At 44.4% G+C, this 22,570-nt stretch overlaps 1 protein-coding gene across 1 annotated transcript in view; it reads right to left on the reverse strand.

Annotated features, from left to right (window-relative positions):
* Positions 1-22,570, reverse strand: part of UNC5D (unc-5 netrin receptor D) — a 991,829-nt gene that overhangs the window by 884,204 nt on the left and 85,055 nt on the right. The gene's annotated exons all lie outside the window — the stretch shown is intronic.

Consider the following 22,570-nt stretch of genomic DNA (forward strand, 5'->3'; position numbering starts at 1 on the left):
GAATGTTACATTCAGTTGGCAAAAGAAAACAATTAGAATCTGACATTTCCCACGTATTACAAACATTATGGGTATTATTTTTTACTTTTGTGCCAAGGTTGATACAATCGCAAAGCTATTTTTTTTTTTTTTTTGTAATTCGACCCCAAAGACTTTTTTTTCTCCCCAAAAGTTAAACCTTAAAAATAGTGCCTGGCCGCATGTTAGGTGGGTTACTGGAAGCAATTTAAAGACGGATGGAATACATCAAATAATATCAATAATAATAATAATAATCAATAACATAATAATAATATTAATACTCAATTATATATATATATATACAGAGGCGTAACTAGAACCTTCAGGGCCCCGATGCAAGAAACCATGAAGGGCCCCCCAGACTCCTGGCCGGGGCCCTTCCCTTCAAGCCCGGGGCTCTTCCCACTAATCCTGGGGCTCTTTACTCTCATTGCATGGCCTTTTATTACGGTCCCACAGTGGGATCCTTTCACAAGTTCTGCAGTGGGCTCCCTTCCTGCAATCTTGGGGCCTCCCCACAGTGGTGAAATGCCAGGGCCCGGTCGCAAGTGTGACCTTTGAGATCCTAGAAGTTCACCCACTGGTTTGCTACCGGGCCCCCTGGAGCATGGGGCCCGGTAGCGATTGCAACCCCTGCAACCCCTGTAGTTACGCCCCTGTATATATATATATATATATATATATTATGTATTTTTGCAAAGTTTTTTCAATGGCAATGGAGTTTCCTTTTTATCTTGGGATCAAATGTTAGTGAATGTTACATTCAGTTGGCGAAGGTCAACAAATAGAATCTGACAAAGATTCTGGGTATTATTTGCTACTTTTGTGCCAAGGCTGACACATTCACAAAGCTATTTTTATTTATTTATTTATTTATTTATAATTAGACCCCAAAGACTTTTTTTTTCTTCCCAAAAGTTAAACCTTAAACATAGTGCCTGGCCGCGTGTTACTGGGAACCAATTTAAAGACGGATGGAATACATAAAATTAAAGAATTCCTGTTTTAAAGCGTCAGAGCGCTCCGCCGCGGAGGATTCTGGGTTATTGCGGGAGACGGTTCTTTTAGTTGAAGAGGAATTGTCGGCAGAATCCGATCCCTTTGTTATAAAAAGCCGTCTCATGCTGCTGATATTTTTCAAGAATGATGGGATTAGAGATGAAAAGATGAAACTCGCCCTGACTAGTGTTCTGCGGTGTCGTCTTCCCTTCACTCCTCTCACTCGGCACCTTTGGACTTTGGTGTTCCATGGATCTGGAAATCAAAGAAATCCTCGCACTTTTATTTCCACCATCATCACTTAAAAAAAAAAAAAAAAAACTCCTCCATAAACGCAACTTTGTATCAAACACAATTAATAATCAGGAAGTTTTGGGGGTAACAGAGAGATAATCAGCTAAGATTTGACTACTGGAGGGGGGAGGGGGGGTGTAGAAGATACGACTCGGCCGGTGGGTTCAGGGGGCCCGGCTGTGACCAATCACCCCACTTATCATCCATGTGCCCACAATACAAGTCTTTGTAGAATAAAGCCGACTCTCCTTTCTTTACATCCCTTCTTCTGTTATCGCCTATCTGAGCCTCTATTAGACTTAAAAGGGAGGTAAAATGTCAGAGTTTTGCCGAATTTTATTAAAAGTGAGCAGATGAAGAGCTCAACAGATACAAGAGATGAGAGGCGCCCACTTTAAAATGTGATACAGGGATTGGGGGCGCCATGAAGGCTAATAGGGACCCGTCTGTCCCCTGGAATCCTCCGGAATCCTCATCTGACCCCAGTATTCCCGCCAATTCTTTCTGTGTTTTCTTTTATTTAAATTTTTAAATTGTTGTGAATGTTTCCTCCAGCGTTTTATGAATTGTGTAATCGCCGCGACTGCTCCGGGGGGGGGGGGGGGGGACGCTCTGGGGGGGGGGGGGGGGGATGTTTGCTTATGGCATTGGAGTTTCAGTTACATAAAGTGGTAAATTGCTTAAACAGGAAAATAAAGTTATTCCTGGATACATTGTTTCTTTTTTTTATAACTAAGGATAAGCTGGTGATAAAGTCACACTGGAGTTTGCAGCAAAATTCGGGGGAATTCCTTCTCTGAAATGATCATCAAAGTCAGCTTATCATTTTACCACGGGAAACAAAATCAGCCGAAAAAAAGCTTTGCAACCTAGCTTTGTTTATAAACAAACCCACATCAGACCCTTTTGTTGTAAGACACTATTGTTGTAAGATGTATTTGTTTTACAAACAAAGCCCCATTAGACACTATTGTTGCAATAAGAAATCTTTGTTTATAAACAAAGCCAATTTAAACCCCATTGTTGTAAGATGTCTTTGTTTATAAATATAGCCACATCAGATCATCTTGTAGGAAGATGTCTTTATTTATAAAAAAGCCACATCAGACCCCAATGTTGTAATGTGTCTTTGTTTATAAGCAAAGCCACATTAGACACTATTATTGTAATAAGTTGTCTTTCTTTATAAACAAAGCCACATCAGACCCTAATGTTGTAATATGTCTTTGTTTAAAAGCAAAGCCACATTACACACTATTATTGTAATACGTTGTCTTTCTTTATAAACAAAGCCACATCAGTCATTATTATTGTAAGATGTCTGTTTATAAACAAAGCCACATTAGTCACTATTGTTATAATAGGATGTCTTTGTTTATAAACAAATCCACATCAATCCCTTTAGTTGTAATATGTCTTTGTTTATAAACAAAGCCACATTAGTCACTATTGTTGTAAGATATATTTGTTTATAAGCAAAGCCACATTAGACACTATTGTTATAATAAGATGTCTTTGTTTATAAACAAAGCCACATCAGACCCTAATGTTGTAATATGTCTTTGTTTAAAAGCAAAGCCACATTACACACTATTATTGTAATACGTTGTCTTTCTTTATAAACAAAGCCACATCAGTCATTATTATTGTAAGATGTCTGTTTATAAACAAAGCCACATTAGTCACTATTGTTGCAATAACAAATCTTTGTTTATAAACAAAGCCAATTTAGACCCCATTGTTGTAAGATGTCTTTGTTTATAAATAAAGCCACAACACACATGAATGCTGTAAAATGTCTTTGTTTATAAATATAGCCACATCAGGTCATCTTGTAGGAAGATGTCTTTCTTTATAAAAAAGCCACATCAGACCCCAATGTTGTAATGTGTCTTTGTTTATAAGCAAAGCCACATTAGACACTATTATTGTAATAAGTTGTCTTTCTTTATAAACATGGCCACATCAGTCATTATTATTGTAAGATGTCTTTGTTTATAAACAAAGCCACTTCAGACCCTTTTGTTGTAAGACACTATTGTTGCAATAAGATGTATTTGTTTATAAACAAAGCCCCATCGGACCCTATTGTTGTAGGATGTCTGAAATTATCATCAAAGTTAGCTTTTCATTTTACCACGAGGAACAAAATCAGCTGAAAAAAAAACATTTCCTCATAGCTGTGCAAGCTAGCTTTGTTTATAAACAAATCCACATCAATCCCTTTTGTTGTAAGATGTCTTTGTTTATAAATAAAGCCACATTACACACTATTGTTGTAATAAGATGTCTTTGTTTATAAACAAGGTAAAAGATAAAATTGGGGTGCACCCGCGCTATGGATAAAATACTGTTTAAAACGGTTTTTGATAACCGAGGGGACCAGATGGTTATGCTGCCTCCAACTTACCACAAGGATAAAAATGTTATATGGGTCAGGGGGTGTTGGTATGGGGCGCTACCACCTTGTACAACAAAATCAATGGTGTATGTGGTCCCAATATGAAAGTGCACTGTGATCATATAAAAGCAAATTATGTGCAAGAAAAGCTTTTTTATACAATATATAAGGTGCTGCGTGCTTTAAATGAGACAATATGGTGTGCAAACAGTGCATACGGTAGTGCTATCCACGCTATATGTTGTTAGGTGAATTGTATCGTTTATCTAGTATATACTAAAAATGCGACCATCAACCTGTGGTCAGTGAGAAAGTGCCAAGTGCAAGATAATTAAGTGAATAAACTTAAATGATAGTTGAAAAAAAAACTTTTAGTGTGATATCCCCTTGCGGGGGAGACTGGCATCCGTGATTGGTAAACCAGTGGTGGTACAATGGAGTGATGAGTGAGTGGCGCTATTAGGGCGCGTGCTGGGAGTAAAAAGTGCTTTGTACCGGAGGTCAAGCACTTACCAAGTCCTCTCCCTTGCTCCACACTCAGCCAGGTTGGTTACTTCTCCCCTTACTGTGATGCCTGCTTGGATGTTTCACCGGAGTGGTAGTGCTCGCATCTAGGGAGTCAGTGTACAAAACCAAGAGAGATGATGTCGCACTGACAAAACGCGTAGAGCGGCAACCAGCGTCATACGTCACTTCCGGTGTGGTGGTTCTGGCCGGTGGAACGCGGAAGCGCCGCGCGGCCGAACACCAGAGACACATTGAGCAAAGCTGACCGGTGAACTTCTCATACTGTGAGTCGCTACACTTTATTCTTTATTGTAATACTGTACTACGCCATGGAAGCCTCTCTTGGTTTTGTACACTGACTCCCTAGATGCAAGCACTACCACTCCGGTGAAACATCCAAACACTGCAGGCATCACAGTAAGGGGAGAAGTAACCAACCCCGGCTGAGTGTGGAGCAAGGGAGAGGACTTGGTAAGTGCTTGACCTCCGGTACAAAGCACTTTTTACTCCCAGCACGCGCCCTAATAGCGCCACTCACTCATCACTCCATTGTACCACCACTGGTTTACCAATCACGGATGCCAGTCTCCCCCGCAAGGGGATATCACAATAAAAGGTTTTTTTCAACTATCATTTAAGTTTATTCACTTAATTATCTTGCACTTGGCACTTTCTCACTGACCACAGGTTGATGGTCGCATTTTTAGTATATACTAGATAAACGATACAATTCACCTAACAACATATAGCGTGGATAGCACTACCGTATGCACTGTTTGCACACCATATTGTCTCATTTAAAGCACGCAGCACCTTATATATTGTATAAAAAAGCTTTTCTTGCACATAATTTGCTTTTATATGATCACAGTGCACTTTCATATTGGGACCACATACACCATTGATTTTGTTTATAAACAAAGCCACATCAGTCATTATTGTTGTAATATTGTCTTTGTTTATAAACAAAGCTTTGTCAGACCTCTGTTGTTGGTGGTTGGAGGTGGGGACCCCGCGGGGCTGATTTGGATATTTTGGTCTGTATTAGGTGGTTATGTGGAGGTTTAGGACTCAGTTTGGAAGTCAGGGCTGCTACCTGACTCTGTCCAATTCTGATGTCCGGACACCGGCTACTCCTCTTTTTTTTTATTTAAATGGTCCCTATTATTTTATAACATGTCTTTGTTTATAAACAAAGCCATGTCAGACACTATTGTTGTATAACCACTTGACCTCCGGAAGATTTACCCCCCTTCATGACCAGGCCATTTTTTGCGATACGGCACTGCGTTGCTGACAATTGCAACGCTGTACCCAAATAAAATGCACATAATTTTTTTTCCCCCAAATAGAGTTTTCTTTTGGTGGTATTTGATCACCTCTGCAATTTTTTTTTTTTTTTTGCTCTATAAACAAAGACTGAAAATTAAAAAAAAAAAAATGTTAATGTAAAAAATCTAATTTCTTCATCAATGTAGGCCAATAGGCATTCTGCTACATATTTTTGGTAAAAGAAAATCCCAAAAAGTGAATATTGATTGGTTTGCGCAAAAGTTATCGCGTCTACAAACTATGAAATATATGCTGGAATTTTTATTTATTTATTTTTTTATACTAGTAATGGCGGTGATCAGCGACTTATAGCGGGACTGCGATATTGTCGGGGTCTTTTTTTTATTTATAGAGCAAAAAATAAAAAAACGCAGAGCAGACATTCGGACATCTGAGTGACACATTTGACGCTTTGCGGGAACCGGTGACACCAATGCACGGATCAGTGCTAAAAATATGGCGTTTGCGTGGCTTTTTGATAAACAAAGCCCTGACACTGGACTTATTAACCACTTCCAGACCGCCCGCCGCCGATTTACTGCGGTAGGCTGGCCCTCTCGGCGAACCGATGTAGGTCTACGTCGGTTGTGCACCTGCAGCTAGGGGGCGAGCGTGCGCCGCCGGTGGCGCGCTCTCACCCCCACTCGTCAGTGGGAACTCCGATGTACGGGGCAGGCGGCTCCGATTGCCATCTGACACCCGCGATCACTCCTCACTGAGAGAGAAGGACGGTCGGATGTTATAAACACAGCTGACCGTTCTTCTCCCTGGAATGATCACAGAGCTCCTTCTATATAGGAACACATGTCTCTATGGTCATTTCACAAGCCACGCCCCCCCCCCACAGTTAGAATCACTCAACTAGGCTCACATTTAACCCCTTGATCACCCACACTGTTAACCCCTTCCCTGCCAGTGTCATTTTTACAGTAACAGTGCATATTTTTAGCACTGATTACTGTAGCACTGTCACTGGTCCCCCCAAAAGTGTCAAAAATGTCAGTTAGGGGTCCGATCTGTCAGTCGCAATGTCGCAGTCCCGCTAAAAATCGCAGATCGCCGCCATTACTAGTAAAAAAAAAAAAAACAATAAAAATGACATAAATCTTTCTCGTAGTTAGTAGACGCGATAACTTTTGCGCAAACCAATCAAAATACGCCTATTGCGATTTTTTTTTTTGATTTTTTTTACCAAAAATATGTAGCAGAAAACAAATTGGCCTAAAATGTTAAAAAATTTCGATTTTTTAATTTTTTTTTTTGGGAATTTCATATAGCAGAAAATAAAAAAAATATATTTTTTTTTTCAGAATTTTCGCTCTTTTTTTGTTTATAGCGCAAAAAATTAAAATCGCACAGGTGATCAAATACCACCAAAAGAAAGCTCTGTTTGTGGGGAAAAAAAGGAAATCAATTTTATTTGGGTACAGGAACGAACGACCGCGCAATTGTCCGTTAAATTAACGCAGTGCCGAATTGCAAAATATGGCCTGGTCATTAAGGGGGTAAATCCTTCCGGTCCAGAATTGGTAACAAATCCATGCATCACCACTTAGGTGCGTTAGCGCAGTGCAAGGTGATCACTGACTTTACTGACAGCTACTATTCAATGTTTTGTTTGGTGCATTCAATGTTCATCTGGAAAGAAATGTTTTTGACGTCCTTTTTTTCCCCACAAACAGAGATTTCTTTTGGTGGTATTTGATCACCTGTGCGATTTTTATTTTTTGCGCTATAAACAAAAAAAGAAGAGCGACAATTTTGAAAAAATAACAATATTTTTCACATTTATTTTATATGAAATTCTCAAAAAAAAAAAAAAAATGTAAAAATCTAAATTTTTTAACATTTTTGGCCAATTTGTTTTCTGCTACATATTTTTGGTAAAAAAAAAAAATTGCAATAAGCGTATTTTGATTGGTTTGCGCAAAAGTTATTGCGTTTACTAACTACGGGAAAGATTTCTGTCATTTTTATTGTTTTTTTTTTAACGAGTAATGGCGGCGATCTGCGGTTTTTTGCGGGACTGCGACATTGCGGCGGACAGATCGGACCCCTAACTGACATTTTTGACACTTTTGGGGGGGACCAGTGACATTACTACAGTAATCAGTGCTATATATATGCACTGTCACTGTACTAATGACACTGGCAGGGAAGGGGTTAACACTGTGGGTGATCAAGGGGTTAAATGTGAGCCTAGGGGAGTGATTCTAACTGTTTGGGGAGGGGCTTGTGAAATGATCATAGAGACATGTGATCCTATATAGAAGGAGCTCTGTGATCATTCCAGGGAGAAGAACGGTCAGCTGTGTTTACAACATCCGACCGCTCTTCTCTCTCAGCGGGGAGCGATCGCGGGTGTCAGGCGGCAATCGGAGCCTCCTGCCCTGTACATCGGAGTTCCCACTGACGAGTGGGGGTGAGAGCGTTAAATCAGTGCTAAAAATATGCACTGTTACTATAAAAATGACACTGGCAGGGAGGGGGTTAACTTTATTGGTGATCAAGGGGTTAAGTGTGTCCCTAGGGGCGTGATTCTAACTGTCAGGGGGGGCGTGGCTTGTGAGATCATCACAGAGACATACGATCCTACATAGCAGGATTGCATAGCCTCTCTGATAATCTAAGGGAGAATGACAGACAGTTGTGTTTACATCAACCGTCTGTCTTTCTCCCTCTGCTGTGGGAGATCGCGAGTGGCCGGCAGCCATCGGTCCCGCCGGTCACACGTGCTGGTTCCCCAGGGAACGAGCGGGGGTGGGAGTCACCACCGGCGGCGCGCGCTCTCCCCCAACAGGCGCCTGAGCAAGCGACATAGGGCTACGCCACTTTGCCCAGCAGCGGCAGAGTGCCGCAGTAAATGTACGGTGGGCGGGGCTGAAGTAGTTTAGGGAAGTTTGAATTCAGCTTCCCAATCGCACAGGTGCCCTTTAAAGCACGTTGCACCCTTTAAAACTGCCCACATTTCCACTTTCTCATTGACTGCAATGCATTGTGCCAAATGGCGTATTTTTGCAGAAGTTATGCCAATTTTACCAAAATTTAATTTTACCAAACCTCTGGTGCTGTTCGCTGGTGTGTTTGTGGTTGCTAGGATGCTGGCGGTTGAGATGCACAACATCACTGTTCGCTAGGACACAGGCGAATGTGCTGTACTACTTTATTAGTCATTATGGCCCAGGTGACCACTCAACTGCACCATGACAACCAGTAATGCTGTTTGGCCCAGCATACAGCACCCTAGGAACCTATGGTGCTGTTCACCGGTGTTTTAGTGGTTGCTAGGATGCTGGCGGCTGAGAAGCACAATATCACTGATGGCTAGGACACAGGGGGCTGTGCTTTACTACTTTATTAGTCATTATGGCCCAGGCGACCACCCACCTGCACCATGACAACCAATAATGCTGTGTGTCCCAGCTGCCAGCATCCTAGCAACCTCTGGTGCTGTTCACTGGTGTGTTTGTGGTTGCTAGGATGCTGGCGGCTGAGAAGCGCAGCATCACTGTTTGCTAGGATACAGGTGGCTGTCCTATACTACTTTATTAGTCATTATGGCCCAGGCAACCACTCACCTGCACCATGACAACCAATAATGCTTTGTAGCTCAGCTTCCAGCATCCTAGCAACCTATGGTGCTGTGTGGCTTAGCTTCCAGCATCCTAGCAACCTCTGGTGCTGTTCACCAGTGTGTTTGTGGTTGCTAGGATGCTGGCGGCTGAGAAGCACAGCATCACTGTTTGCTAGGACACAGGGGGCTGTTCTTTACTACTTTATTAGTCATTATGGCCCATGCAACCACCCACCTGCACCATGACAACCAATAATGCTGTGTGGCTCAGCTGCCAGCATCCTAGCAACCTCTGGTGCTGTTCACTGGTGTGTTTGTGGTCGCTAGGATGCTGGCGGCTGAGAAGACACAGCATCACTGTTTGCTAGGACACAGGCGGCTGTGCTATACTACTTTATTAGTCGTTATGGCCCAGGCGACCACCCACCTGCACCATGACAACCTATGATGCTGGCTGTTTGAAAGGCAGTAAACTGGCCCTTTGTTTAAAAAGCTTGGAGACCCCTGGCTTATAGCAACCAATCGAATTCTGCCTTTTTTTTTCAAATTTGTTTTAAAAAACACGACAGCTGGATTAGAATTGTCTGCTTAGGCCAACCCAGATATCCATTGTCTGACCAGACCGCCTCCTTCCTACTCCGTCCCTTTATTTCCCACCATCGTCCTACATATCCCCGTTTTATGTAAATACCACCTATGTACTATTATCAGTGTCAATCCATTTCTCACATTGTGTGCCGGGAAACTATTTTTAGCGCTGACCCTGTTTAAGTGAGATCCGAGTAAGCAAGCACGCCGAAGTGTGTCACTCGTCTAAACACACCGCCATCTGTTTAATATCCCATAAGAGATCGCACACAACACATTTCATCAATAGGTGATAATCTCGTTACTTATTTAACAGCGAATATTGCGCGACCATAACCGTAAAAAACGGCAGAACCCTCCTGAGCCAGACGGGCCGCTCTTACCATTTAGGCAGGTACAAATCAATGCGGCTCGCCGAGGATACAATCAGGTTAAACGCACGCTTTTATTAACAATTACTAATTCTTGGAGGTGCAGTCAGTGGAGGGGAGCGGCCCTTGGAAATGGCCCATCCACAGTAATGAGGTGATATTCCCGGCTAGTAAACAGATGTGTTTGGCTGGAAGTGCCGGTCAGTGCAGCAAAACAGCCTTTTCTTCTAATAGATGAGAGCCGGCTACATCCGCGGGGTGGAAAAATAAAACGAAGGAGAGATTAGGAAAAGCCGGAGCTGTTCTCCGAGGCAGAAAACAAAACCGTCGCGTTCAAGGTGTTGTGTCGGAGACCTTTTGTCTGCCCATGCCATGTTCATAGATATATATACAGGGCTTATTTTCAGCGGGAACGCGGGGGAACGCAGTTCCGGCACCTCTAGCACTGAATGTATGCCATGGCAAGGGGTGCTGGAGGGTCTACTGATGCTGGATCTATTGATGCTGGAGGGGAATCTATTTTTGGATGGCAATCTATTGTTGCTGGTGGAGGATCTTTTGATACTGCGGATTAATTTTTTGGAAGGGATTTACTGTTTGGGGAGGGGGTCTACTGTTGCTGGCTGCTAGAGAGTCTATTGATGCTGGCTGCTGGGAGATCTTTTGCTGCTGCTGGGGATCTATTGCTTCTGGGGGGGGGGGGGTATATTGCTGTTGGCTGTGGGGGATCAATTTTATTGCTTTTCTTGTTATCATAACCAAATTCCATACATTCCACTACAAAATTATACTTGGCTCTATATTCTCTAAAAAGGGGCTGTACTGGAAGCTGGGTAGGGGGTGGATCAGTGCAGTATTTTGGCCTAGGCCAACAAGGCCCAGGCCTAGGGCGGCACTTTTCAGGGGGGGGCAGCAAAAAAGCCACCCCCCTCCACCTGAGACTCTATTGGCCACTGGTTGCTAGAACCGCCTCTCTCACCCCCCTTCTCTCTCTCTCTCACCACTCTTCTCTCTCTCTTTCACCCCCTCTCTCTTTCTCTATCATCCCCCCTCTCTCTCTCATCCCCCTCTCTCTCTCTCTCTCATCCCCCCTCTCTCTCTCTCGCGCTCTCTCTCTCATCCCCCCTCTCTCCCCCCTCTCTCTCATCCCTCCCTCTCTCTCTCTCATTCCCCCACTCTCTCATCACACCCACTCTCTTATCACCCCCTCTCTCTCTCTCTCTCGCGCTCTCTCTCTCACCCCCCCTCTCTCCCCTCTCTCTCATCCCTCCCTCTCTCTCTCTCATCACACCCACTCTCTCATCACCCCCTCTCTCTCATCCCCCCTCTCTCTCTCTCTCGCGCTCTCTCTCATCCCCCTCTCTCCCCCCCTCTCTCTCATCCCTCCCTCTCTCTCTCTCATTCCCCCACTCTCTCATCACACCCACTCTCTCATCACCCCCTCTCTCTCATCCCCCCTCTCTCATCCCCCCCTCTCTCTCTCATCCCCCCTCTCTCTCTCTCTCTTTGATTCCCCCCTCTCTTTCTCTCATCCCCTCTCTCTCTCCCTCAACCGCCCCCTCTCTCTCTATCCCCGCTCTCTCTTTCTCTCCTTCCCTCACCCACCCCCCTCTCTCTCCCTCACTCACCCCCTCTCACCCCCCCTCTCGTGAGATCTCAGGGGTTCATGCTGGGACTTGTAGTCCTTCAATTTTGGAGGGAGTCACATCTGTTAAAAAAGGAGTGGGGCAAATTTACATAAGGGGGGGGGGGGGGGAAGCCCAATGTTATTCTTGCCTAGGGCCACACAAAACCAAAATACACCACTGGGGTGGATCCAAGTGTCGGTGCTCAGAGGTGGAACCAAGGGTTAGTGCTCGAAGGTGGGTAGGGGGCGGAGACACAAAGTAACTTAGAAAGGGGAGTTCCTGCACCTTTTCTCTGAGAAAAAAAGCCATGTATATATATATACCAAAAATAAGTGTAGCCCCAGAATATGAAAAGTCTACAAATAAATCCATATAATATAAATAGGAAAAATCTGCCGTGAAGTGTGGGAAAGGACCTGTGTAATCTGAATGGGGTAGCTCTGCAAATGTCGGGTGTGAGTTCTTTCCCTCGATGTCTCCACTCTAGTGATTGAATAGATGCAAAAGTGCTCCGTGCTTCTCCTTCACCAGCAGAGATGGGCTCGGGGCGTGCTCGAGTTCACACGTGGCCCGATCCCGCCAGGAAGCCGACACTTCACTCCGCTAATCACAGGCACTGAGACATTTGCCGATCTGTGCAGCTGCGGATTGGGAAATGTCTCAGTGCCTGTGATTAGCGGAGTGAAGTGTCGGCTTCCTGGCGGGATCGGGCCACGTGCGAACTCAAACACACCCCGAGCCCATCTCTATTCACCATAATACAAAAAAGGGAGGGTTCCCCTATAATGGGACTTTTCAGGCACTCCAATGAATATGCAATTGTGTAATAATAAAATAATTCTATTCTTTTGTATTACACAATTGCATATTCATTGGAGTGCCTGAAAAGTTCCATTATAGGGGAACCCTCCCTTTTTGTATTTGAAAACACACGGGATGTGGCCCCTATATCAGAGTCGCCATTGAGAGCAATCTCTTTATTCTATACACCATTAATGTTAACCGCTTCCCGACCGCCCGCCGCCTTTTTACTGCGCCCTCCTGCGCAAACCGACATAGACCTATGTCGGTCGCGCGCAGGCAGCTAGGGGGCGAGCGCGCCCCGCCGCCGGCGTGCTCCCGCCTCCACTCGGCAGCAGGGAAGCCGATGCACGGGGCAGGGGGCTCCGATTGCCGCCTGACACCCGCGATCGCTCCCCGCTGAGAGAGAAGAGCGGTCGGATGTTGTAAACACAGCTGACCGTTCTTCTCCCTGGAATGATCACAGAGCTCCTTCTATATAGGATCACATGTCTCTATGGTCATTTCAGAAGCCCCTCCCCCATACAGTTAGAATCACTCCCCTAGGCTCACATTTAATCACCCACAGTACCTTTGATCAATCACCCACAGCGTTAGCCCCTTCCCTGCCAGTGTCATTAGTACAGTGACAGTGCATATTTTTATCACTGATTACTGTAGTAATGTCATTGGTCCCCCCCAAAAGTGTAAAAAATGTCAGTTAGGGGTCCGATCTGTCCGCCGCAATGTCGCAGTCCCGCTAAAAATCACAGATCGCCACCATTACTAGTAAAAAAAAAAAAAAAAAACAATAAAAATGACATAAATCTTTCCCCTAGTTAGTAAATGCAATAACTTTTGCGCAAACCAATCAAAATACGCTTATTGCAATTTTTTTTTTAACCAAAAATATGTAGCGGAAAACAAATTGTCCTAAAATGTTAAAAAAAAATGTATTTTTAAATTTTTATTTTGAGAATGTTATATAGCAGAATGTGAAAAATATTGTTTTTTATTTCAGAATTGTCGCTCTTTTTTTGTTTATAGCGGCAAAAATAAAAATCGCAGAGGCGATCAAATACCACCAAAAGAAAGCTCTGTTTGTGGGAAAAAAAGGACATCAACTGTATTTGTGTACAGCGTCGCACGACCGCGCAATTGTTCGTTAAAATAACGCAGTGCTGAATCGCAAAATATGGCCTGGTCATTAAGGGGGAAATCTTCCGGTCCAGAAGTGGTTAAGCCTCTCACCTCACATTCCTGTTTTCAGCAGGTGAGAATCAGCTTCTCCCCACCTGGGGATAATAGCAGTGCAGCGGGTGTAGTTGTAACACTAGGCTGACTCCTCAAGTGCTTGGTCAATGTCCACAGAAATGCCTCAAATATAAAAAAAGAATAATAATCTAGTGCTCTCTGCATAGTGATAAATAACATTTATTGAAAAAAAAACGAAACTCACAAAGCAGGCACATCAGCTGTACAGGTGTTGAGAGATCACTCGTAGCTCTGATGCGGCATTAACAGACAGGCTCCGCCCCCTATATGCGTTACGTTAGAAATTACCCCTACCGATGAAGTCATTTCTGACGTAGTGCGTATAGGGGCGGAGCCTGTCTGCGACAGGGGCACTTACATTTTTTTCCTATTTATTTTATTTTTTTTTTATTTTTAGCACTGTTTTAAAAAAAAATAAATAAATCTGATCACTTTCATTGTTGTCACAAGCAATGTACACATTCCATGTGACAGTAATAGGCAGTGAAAGGTACTCTTTATGAAGGGATCGGGGGTCTAAAAGGCCCCAAACCCCTCCTCTGCACTTCAAAGTGTATTGGCATTTTTGAATACTGACAGTTTTTTAATTTGGCGCTGTTAGCCCCCGAGTAAACCAGAAGTGAGGATATGACGCCGCTTCCGGGTTACTACATCGGAGACCCGATCAAAGCTGAATCAGGCTTTGTTCCAGACTCCAACCAGCTGGCGGATGTGCCGGCTGGTTGCTTGGGTTTCCCAGTGGGACAGGAGACCCAGGCAGGGCCACAGAAGGCAGCGGGGGGGGAGGGAAACTCCCCTCCCGCTCACTGAAATCCGACAGCTGGCACTAAAAACGGTACCGGGATGATGCCTGCAGCTGCATATCATCCCACAACAACCACTTCTCCGAGCCGACGTACAGGGACAGGGGCAGGTATAGGGACAGGTACATTCAATAAAGTGTATTTTTTCCAAAAACAATGTGCAAATACCGTGTGACATATAATATTGCAACGACCGCCATTTTATTCTCTAGGGTCTCTGTTAAATATATATATATATATATATATATATATATATATATATATATATATATATAATGTTTAGGAGTTCTAAGTAATTTTCTAGCAAAAAATACAGATTTTTACTTGTAAACAACAAATGTCCAGAACAGGCCTGGTCTTAAAATGCAATAGAAAGCATATCAATAGCTCTCCAGAAGGTGGCGACCTTCTATGAGGTCAATGGTGAGGAAGCTCCCTCGTGTGGATGTGATGTAGGGTGCTAGGAACATGGAAGTTGACCTGGGGGGGGGGGGGACACCGGGAAGAGCCCGCAGAAGCAGCAGACTATGTGTGTATATCATGTGAATAAGAACCCCTGTGGACAGCAGGGAACTATGACAGCCCAAAAAATGGGCGTGTTGATCTAATGTCCTATAATGATGGGCATTGCTATGCATTTTGGGGTGTGGTCCCCTTTGTCAAACCCCCTTTGGACTATTCCTGTCTGTTTATGTCTGCTGTGTTATTGACCTCGGCCTCGACTCTTGGCCAGGATTCCGCCTATTTATCTCGGTACCCGAATGTTGCTCTTCTCTGATCATGACCTTGCTGGTGATTTGGTAATTTCCTGCCCATCTGTTACCGAACTCGGCTTGTGACCCGGCTCTATTTTCTATTGGTCTGGGTGAATTTGGGGTGCCTTCACCAACTGGGCTTCTGCTTACTTGACACCAGCACTTCCAAGTTCAAGTCTTTGGTTCCAGCTTCCTGGCATCTGCACCCTGCCATCATCCTAGAAGTCCTTGTCCAAACTTCCCGGGGTGCTCAGATGGGAATTATGCCAGAGGTCATCCTCATCATCTCAGGCTCCTCATCAGGTACATGACACAGTGGTTCCTATTTGGTATTGAGTGTGCCAGCACCCGGGGGAGCAGATTGGGTGGGGACTGACCATAAAACAATGTTCAGCACCTTCCTAGTTAGGTTTCTAGGTAAACTTAGTTTTTGGATTCTACTGCAAACAGAGAAGCAGTGACTATTTGGTTTGGTCTGCTTATTATGGCACTTTTCCACTGCAAGTACCGGCTCGTACCGGCTCGGCTCTACTCGGCCCTGCTTGGCCCGGTTTGCTTTTCCACTGCTGGTACCGCATGGTACGGTGTTGGAACGGTTTGGTACGGTACGGTATAGGTTTGCTTTTCCACTAAAGTAGTACTAAAGTTAAGTGGGTGGGATAACAACGGGGTGGGTGGGATTCTCTGACCAATCAGTGGCTAGTAGTGACTGCATGCAAAGGATTGTGGGATATGGTACCAGTTTGGTACCTGTTGGAACCACAATCGAGTAGGTACTGTTTTTTCAGAGCCCTACCGTTCGGTTCCATGCAGTGGAAAAGCAAACCTATACCGTACCGTACCGAACCGTTCCGACACTATACCATGCGGTACCAGCAGTGGAAAAGCACAAAAGCGTGCCGAACCGTTACGGTTCCATGCAGTGGAAAAGCGCAATAGGGTACCACTGGCTGGAAGCTTGATTGCTTCCCCCTTCTTCTAGAGCAGTGGTCTCCAAACTGTGGCCCGGGGGTCAGATGTGGCCCTTTGCTTGCCTGTATCTGGCCCTTGGGGCACTATTTCACCAATGGTGGGGCACCATTCCTCCTACTAACATGATCAATGGGTCACAATTCTTCCTTTGATGCTGACAATCAGGCACTATTTCTCCCATTAAAATCAATGATGGGGCACTGATGTTGGGAGATTTTCCACTCCCACTGGGCAAAGTCCAGCCCTCCTAAAGCCTGAAGGACAATAAACTGGCCCTTTGCTTAGAAAGTTTGGACACCCCTGCTCTAGAGGAAGCTTCTAGAGTTTAGGGAGAAAGAATTTAAATGACCAGCCAGAATATTGAGCAGGGCCTAGCCAATCCCTGGGGAGGTGTACTCATTTGGGGGTTGGGAAAGCTGCTAAATAGTCTGGAGCCCTGAAGGAGATTATCTCTTCTACCCCTGAAGGGATGGATCATTGAGCAGAGGATGACAGAGGCTGCTTGCTTCTGTAGCCCCGGGGGACTGGACCCTGAATTACTCTACAAGGGGCTGCCCCTATAGACTGATCCTTTACCAAGACTTTGTGGGTGGAGCCTCCTTTCTGTGCTGCACCCTAAAGCTACTTCATGGTCCCCAGCCGTGAACCTGAATAGCTATACCTGTTCTGCAAGCTACCTTATGGACCCCAGCTGTGAGAAAATATACTTTGTTTAATATTAACTTTCACTAAAGGAGAAGATTGTCCTCGTTCGGCTATTTGTCAATAATTTTGGAGTATCTCACTTCACCCTTAATCCCCCCCAAGTTTTACCAGCCAATAAACTACAGAAAGGAAAAACCACTGGACTTTTGCTGTGTGCCTGGCTGCCTCTGCACAGTGTGGGAAAGGACATGTGTAATCTGAATGGGGTAGCTCTGCAAATGTCAGGTGCGAGTTCTTTCCCTCGATGTCTCACGTATTTCCACATTCTGCTCAGAAATCTAGATTTAAAGTAAATCTACTGTAAAAAGGAAAAAGATGACACTGGGCTAGAGTGTATCTCCCGACGCCTAAGAAAAGAGTGCTCAAACAAATTAAATAAAATAAAGCCTACCTTTGATAACGTCACAGGAAGTGACGAAACGCGTCAGTCTTGGAAGGCACGGCGGCACGCAACATACTGTGGGACGCAAGCCGGAACACTCCTCTCGCCACTCTGCTAGGAAGCGTTTGCCTTGAATCTCTGAGCCATCTTTTTGCTCCTATTGTACACCCCATTTGGAAAAATAAACTTTTTAAAACCGTATTACACTATTTGGAGCTTATTACTTTCTTTGCATAACCTGACCCCCATATCCTGAGGAGTGAAACCAGGTGAGGAGGGACCTGACCTGCACCCCACCAGGAGAGGAAAAAAGGGACCCCATTACTGGCCTGGAAGGCCTCTAAGTGTAATTAGGTCTTAGTGCTGTACAGCACATAAGACCCACTATTTCCGGTAAGTGATTTAATCCTACCACATGCCAGTGGAAAAAAGGAACCCACGCCGCGAAAGTCACGAATTTTGAATACTGAGCATGGAGCACTTTGCACTTGATTACACTTTTGGAAAGACTATTAATAATTTATTGATTTTGCTGGACTTTTTCTCATTTATTAATTATTGTGCAAAGATATATTTGTTGACTTCACTTAATTACAGCACTTAATTATTGTCACAATATTTATTCATACAATTTTTATTGAACCATAACTATTTCAATTTTACTATTTATTTCATAATTATTATCATAATTTTTCAAATTAATTTATTTTAATAATCATATTGCAATAGGTTATTAGCAAACGCTGTATATAGCCTAGGCTATTTTTCTGACAAATCTACTGTAAACCCAGAGAATTAAAGCACCAACCACTACCAGACAAGGACTGCACACAAACACCTTGAGGACAGCATTGCACATGTAAAATATTCTCCTCTGTGAACTGTGCGTAGCACCGGTACAATGCCCCAGGCACCGCCATTTTGGATTCCTCTGGAGAGCTCTACTTGTTTCATTATAGCAACCCTTGAGGAACACAGCTGGAGCTGATCAGCACCCTCCTGTGACAACCCTCGGGTACGTTACACACGCCGTCAGGGATGGAGAGGAAACTACAGGCTAAATGAGAGAAAGTCAATGGATTCCCCCCATACAACAACATAGATGGAGGGATCTCCACTGCGGCTATTGTATTCAGGCAGTCGTCATGGCACCCGTAAATTCCTAAATGCAATGGTGCTGCTGAACAGTGACTGCATCTGATTGAATGATACATCTGATACATGGGGGGGGATTTAATAAAATGGGTACACTCAGAATCTGGGGAAGCTGTGCATGTTAACCAATCAGCTTCTAGCTTAAGCTTGTTCAATTAAGCTTTGCCAATAAAACCTGGAAGCCAATTGGTTACTCTGCAGAGCTGCACCAGTTTCTGTGTGCTCCATTTTTAGTAAATCTCCCCCATAGTATGATACATCTGATTGAATGATACATTTGATATAGTATGATACATCTGATACATAGAATGATACATCTGATTGAATGATATATCTGACACATAGGATGATACATATCATGTTTAGGATGACGCATCTGATAGGATACAGTCACTGCTCAGTCAAAAAGGACTGTACATCTGACTCCTCCCCTCCTTGGAGGTAGGAGGGTGGATTACACCCAGGATAAACAGCTCATTAGGGTATAAAGATTGGTGTGAAATAATCCATACTTAATTTGGCTCTAATGAAGAGGGTTGACCCTCGAAAACGTGTAAGCCATCGGATGCTACAAGGGCTTCCATACCACTAGCTGAGCGCTGTGGATCTTGAGGTGGTCGCGTCGGCACCATTTTATATGCTTATGCTTGGTAAGCGTTTGTAAGTAGATTACATTTTTTACTCAATAATAATGGTTATGTTGGTAATGTACTAGGTTGGTGCGCCCTTTATTTTGTTGTGATGTGAAGGAAAAATTCCAGGTATGACATGTTTTACATTGGCAAAGCTTGGACCAATGTTCGTATGCGTATACCATACCTCAGGGGTGTAACTACAGGGGCTGCAGGGGTCGCAATTGCAACCGGGCCTCATGCTCCAGGGCCTGTGCGACTCCCCTGTACACATGGATAGGAGGGGCGGTGGGGGCAGCATGTAGAGAAATCACTGTCCTCCTTTTTCCTTCTGTAGCTGCAGGAGGAAAATGGAGGAGACTGGTTCCTCTGTATGCTGCCCCCACCCCCCCCCTCCTATCCAGTTCCCTTGTGTTCTGCTGTCTCTGGGCCCCTCTGTGCTTCCCTTGGTCCCCCCCCCCCATTGTGCTCCCTCCCCTCTCCTGCCAGCTGCTGTAGGGGATATGTCACAATAGAGAACCAGGAAGGGGTCGGTAAATATGTAATTTACCAGCTCCTTCCATTTCTGAATGGACAGAGTCATAGTCAGTGACATTGTAAAAAAATAAAATAAAATGATAAAAAATAATACAATTAAAATACCAAAAAAAAAAAAAAAAAACTACTGACACCAGTGGGTGAACTCCCAGGATCACAAAGGTCACACTTGCGACCGGGCCCTGGCTTTCCACCACCGTGATGGCAGGAAGGGGGCCCACTGCAGAACTTGTGAAAGGTTCCCGCTGCGGGACCATAATAAAGATTTCCACAACGGGAAAAAAGGGCCCCAGGATCAGTGGGAAGAGCCCCAGGCTTGAAGGGAAGGGCCCCAGCCAGGGGTCCAGGGGGCCCTTCATGGTTTCTTGCACCGGGGCCCTGAAGGTTCTAGAACAGCCATTCTTAACCATGGTTCTTTGGAACCTCAAGGTTCCTCAAGAGGCAGTTAGGGGTTCCTCTGGATGATTGTCCACTTATTTGTAGTGATGGGTGGAACACCCCCCTGTTCGGTGGGCGCCAGAACATCTGGAACAGGGAAAAAGTTCTAGGGAACAAAACTAGCAAACTATTAAAGTCTATGGGACACGAACATGAAAAATTAAAAGTCCTCATTTTAAAGACTTATATGCAAGTTATTACCATAAAAAGTGTATGTGGGTCCGGATACTGCCCTGGGGGACATGTAACAATGCAAACAATGTTTTAAAAAAAATCACTTTTTAAAGGAGCAGTGATTTTAATCTTTTGTTTTAATAAGTTTTATTGAGAAATGAAAAAAATAATAATTGTACAGTAAAAAGCTATGTAAGGAGAACATGTTAATGAGTACAGAAATTTACATAGCTCATCATGAACAGATAATCAATACAATGTAGATTGGCATATCAGTGAATAGAGGGGGCATCTGTAAGAGCAGTGATTTAATTGATGCTTAAAGTGAAACAATAAAAATGAAAAATTCCTTTAAATATCGTGCCTGGGGGGGGGTCCCCTTCATGTGCCTGTAAAGTGGGGCATCTGTACGATGTATGGAGCCTGCTGCAGCAATACTTACATTTCTAAAGCAAAAAATGTAATTTAAACTTACTTGCAGCTTTAATGTATTGTCGGCTCCCGGCAATACAGATTAAAAAAAATGGCATAGGGTCCTCCACAGCCCATACCAGGCCCTTCAGGTCTGGTATGAATTTTAAGGGGAACCCCTCGCAAAAAGTAAAAAAAATGGCATGTGGTCCCCCCAAAATCCATGCCAGACCCTTATCCAAGCATGCAGCCTGGCAGGTCAGGAAAGGGGGGGGCGACCGAGCGCCCCCCTTTCCTGAACCATACCAGGCCACATGCCCTCAACAATGGGGGGGTGGGTGCTTTGGGGCAGAGGTTCTGCCCCCCCCACCCCAAAGCACCTTGTCCCCATGTTGATGGGGACAAGGGCCTCTTCCTGACAACCCTTGAAAATGGTTATGGGGGTCTGCGGGAAGGGGGCTTATCAGAATCCGGAAGCGCCCTTTAACCTCGATGTAAATCCATTGTCAATCACGACGCTTGCCGGACCCGAAAAATAGAAAAAAAAATTAAATAACGTTTTGCCTCTTAACCCCTTGCCAACTGCCTAAAGACTATTTATGTCGGCAGTCAGCCCCTCACAGGCAAAGCGACCTAGTACTACGTCGCTAGCCTGTGAAGCTCTAGGGAGCGAGTACGCGCCGCTGGAGGCATGCTCCCGCTCGCTCACGGAGCCCCCTGTGCAAGTGACCGGCGGACCCGATGTCCGCCGGTTACTCGCGATCTTCGGTTACACCGGGAGAAAGGCAGGCGGCTAATGTAAACACAGCCGCCTGTCTTTCTCCCCTGTGTAACAGCACAGATCATTCGGTTCTGCTATGTAGGACCGCATCCAATCACAGTAAGAATCACGCCCCTAGGGACACAATTAACCCCTCCCTCTCCAATAAAGTTAACCCCTTCCCTGCCAGTGTCATTTTTACAGTAACAGTGCATATGTATAGCACTGATTACTGTAGTAATGTCACTGGTACCCCCAAAAGTGTCAAAAATGTCAGTCAAGGGTCCAATCTGTCCGCCGCAATGTCGCAGTCCCGCAAAAAAAATCGCAGGTCGCCGCCATTACTCGTTAAAAAAAAACACCAAAAATGACAGAAATCTTTCCCTTAGTTAGTAAACGCAATAACTTTTGCGCAAACCAATCAAAATATGCTTTTTGCGATTTTTTTTTTTACCAAACCTAGGTAGCAGAAAACAAATTGGCCTAAAATGTTAAAAAATTTAGATTTTTACATTTTTTTGGGGAATTTCATATAAAAAATGTGAAAATATTGTTATTTTTGCAAAATTGTTGCTCTTTTTTTGTTTATAGCGCATGATCAAAAAATCGCACAGGTGATCAAATACCACCAAAAGAAAGCTCTGTTTGTGGGAAAAAAAGGACGCCAAATTTGTTTAGGTATAGAGTCGCACGTCTGTTGTCTGTTAAAGTCACGCAGTGCCGAATCGCAAAATAGGCCCTTGTCAGGAAGGGGGTAAAATCCTCCGGGGCTTAAGTGGTTAAGAGGCTACTCGCCGTCTGCCCGATCTTCAGCTTCGACAGGTATTTTATAGGCAAGCAGCCGGGCTACGTCATCCGGTGGCACCACCCCCTTTCCGACGTCACGTGACGTACGTGACATCAGAAGGGGGCTGTGTTCTGTGGTTTTTACTTTTTTTACACTTTTTTGGTGAATGGGTAGGGGAACAATGTACCGATACCAATTCACATTGGGGGGGGGGGGCGGGATCTGGGGCCCCCTTGTTAAGCAGACACACAAACAGCGACTTGAACACACAGCCCATCCCTACCTATTT

The sequence above is a fragment of the Pelophylax lessonae genome (assembly GCF_965119305.1).
Source record: "Pelophylax lessonae genome assembly, chromosome: 4".
NCBI classification, from domain to species: Eukaryota; Metazoa; Chordata; class Amphibia; order Anura; family Ranidae; genus Pelophylax; species Pelophylax lessonae.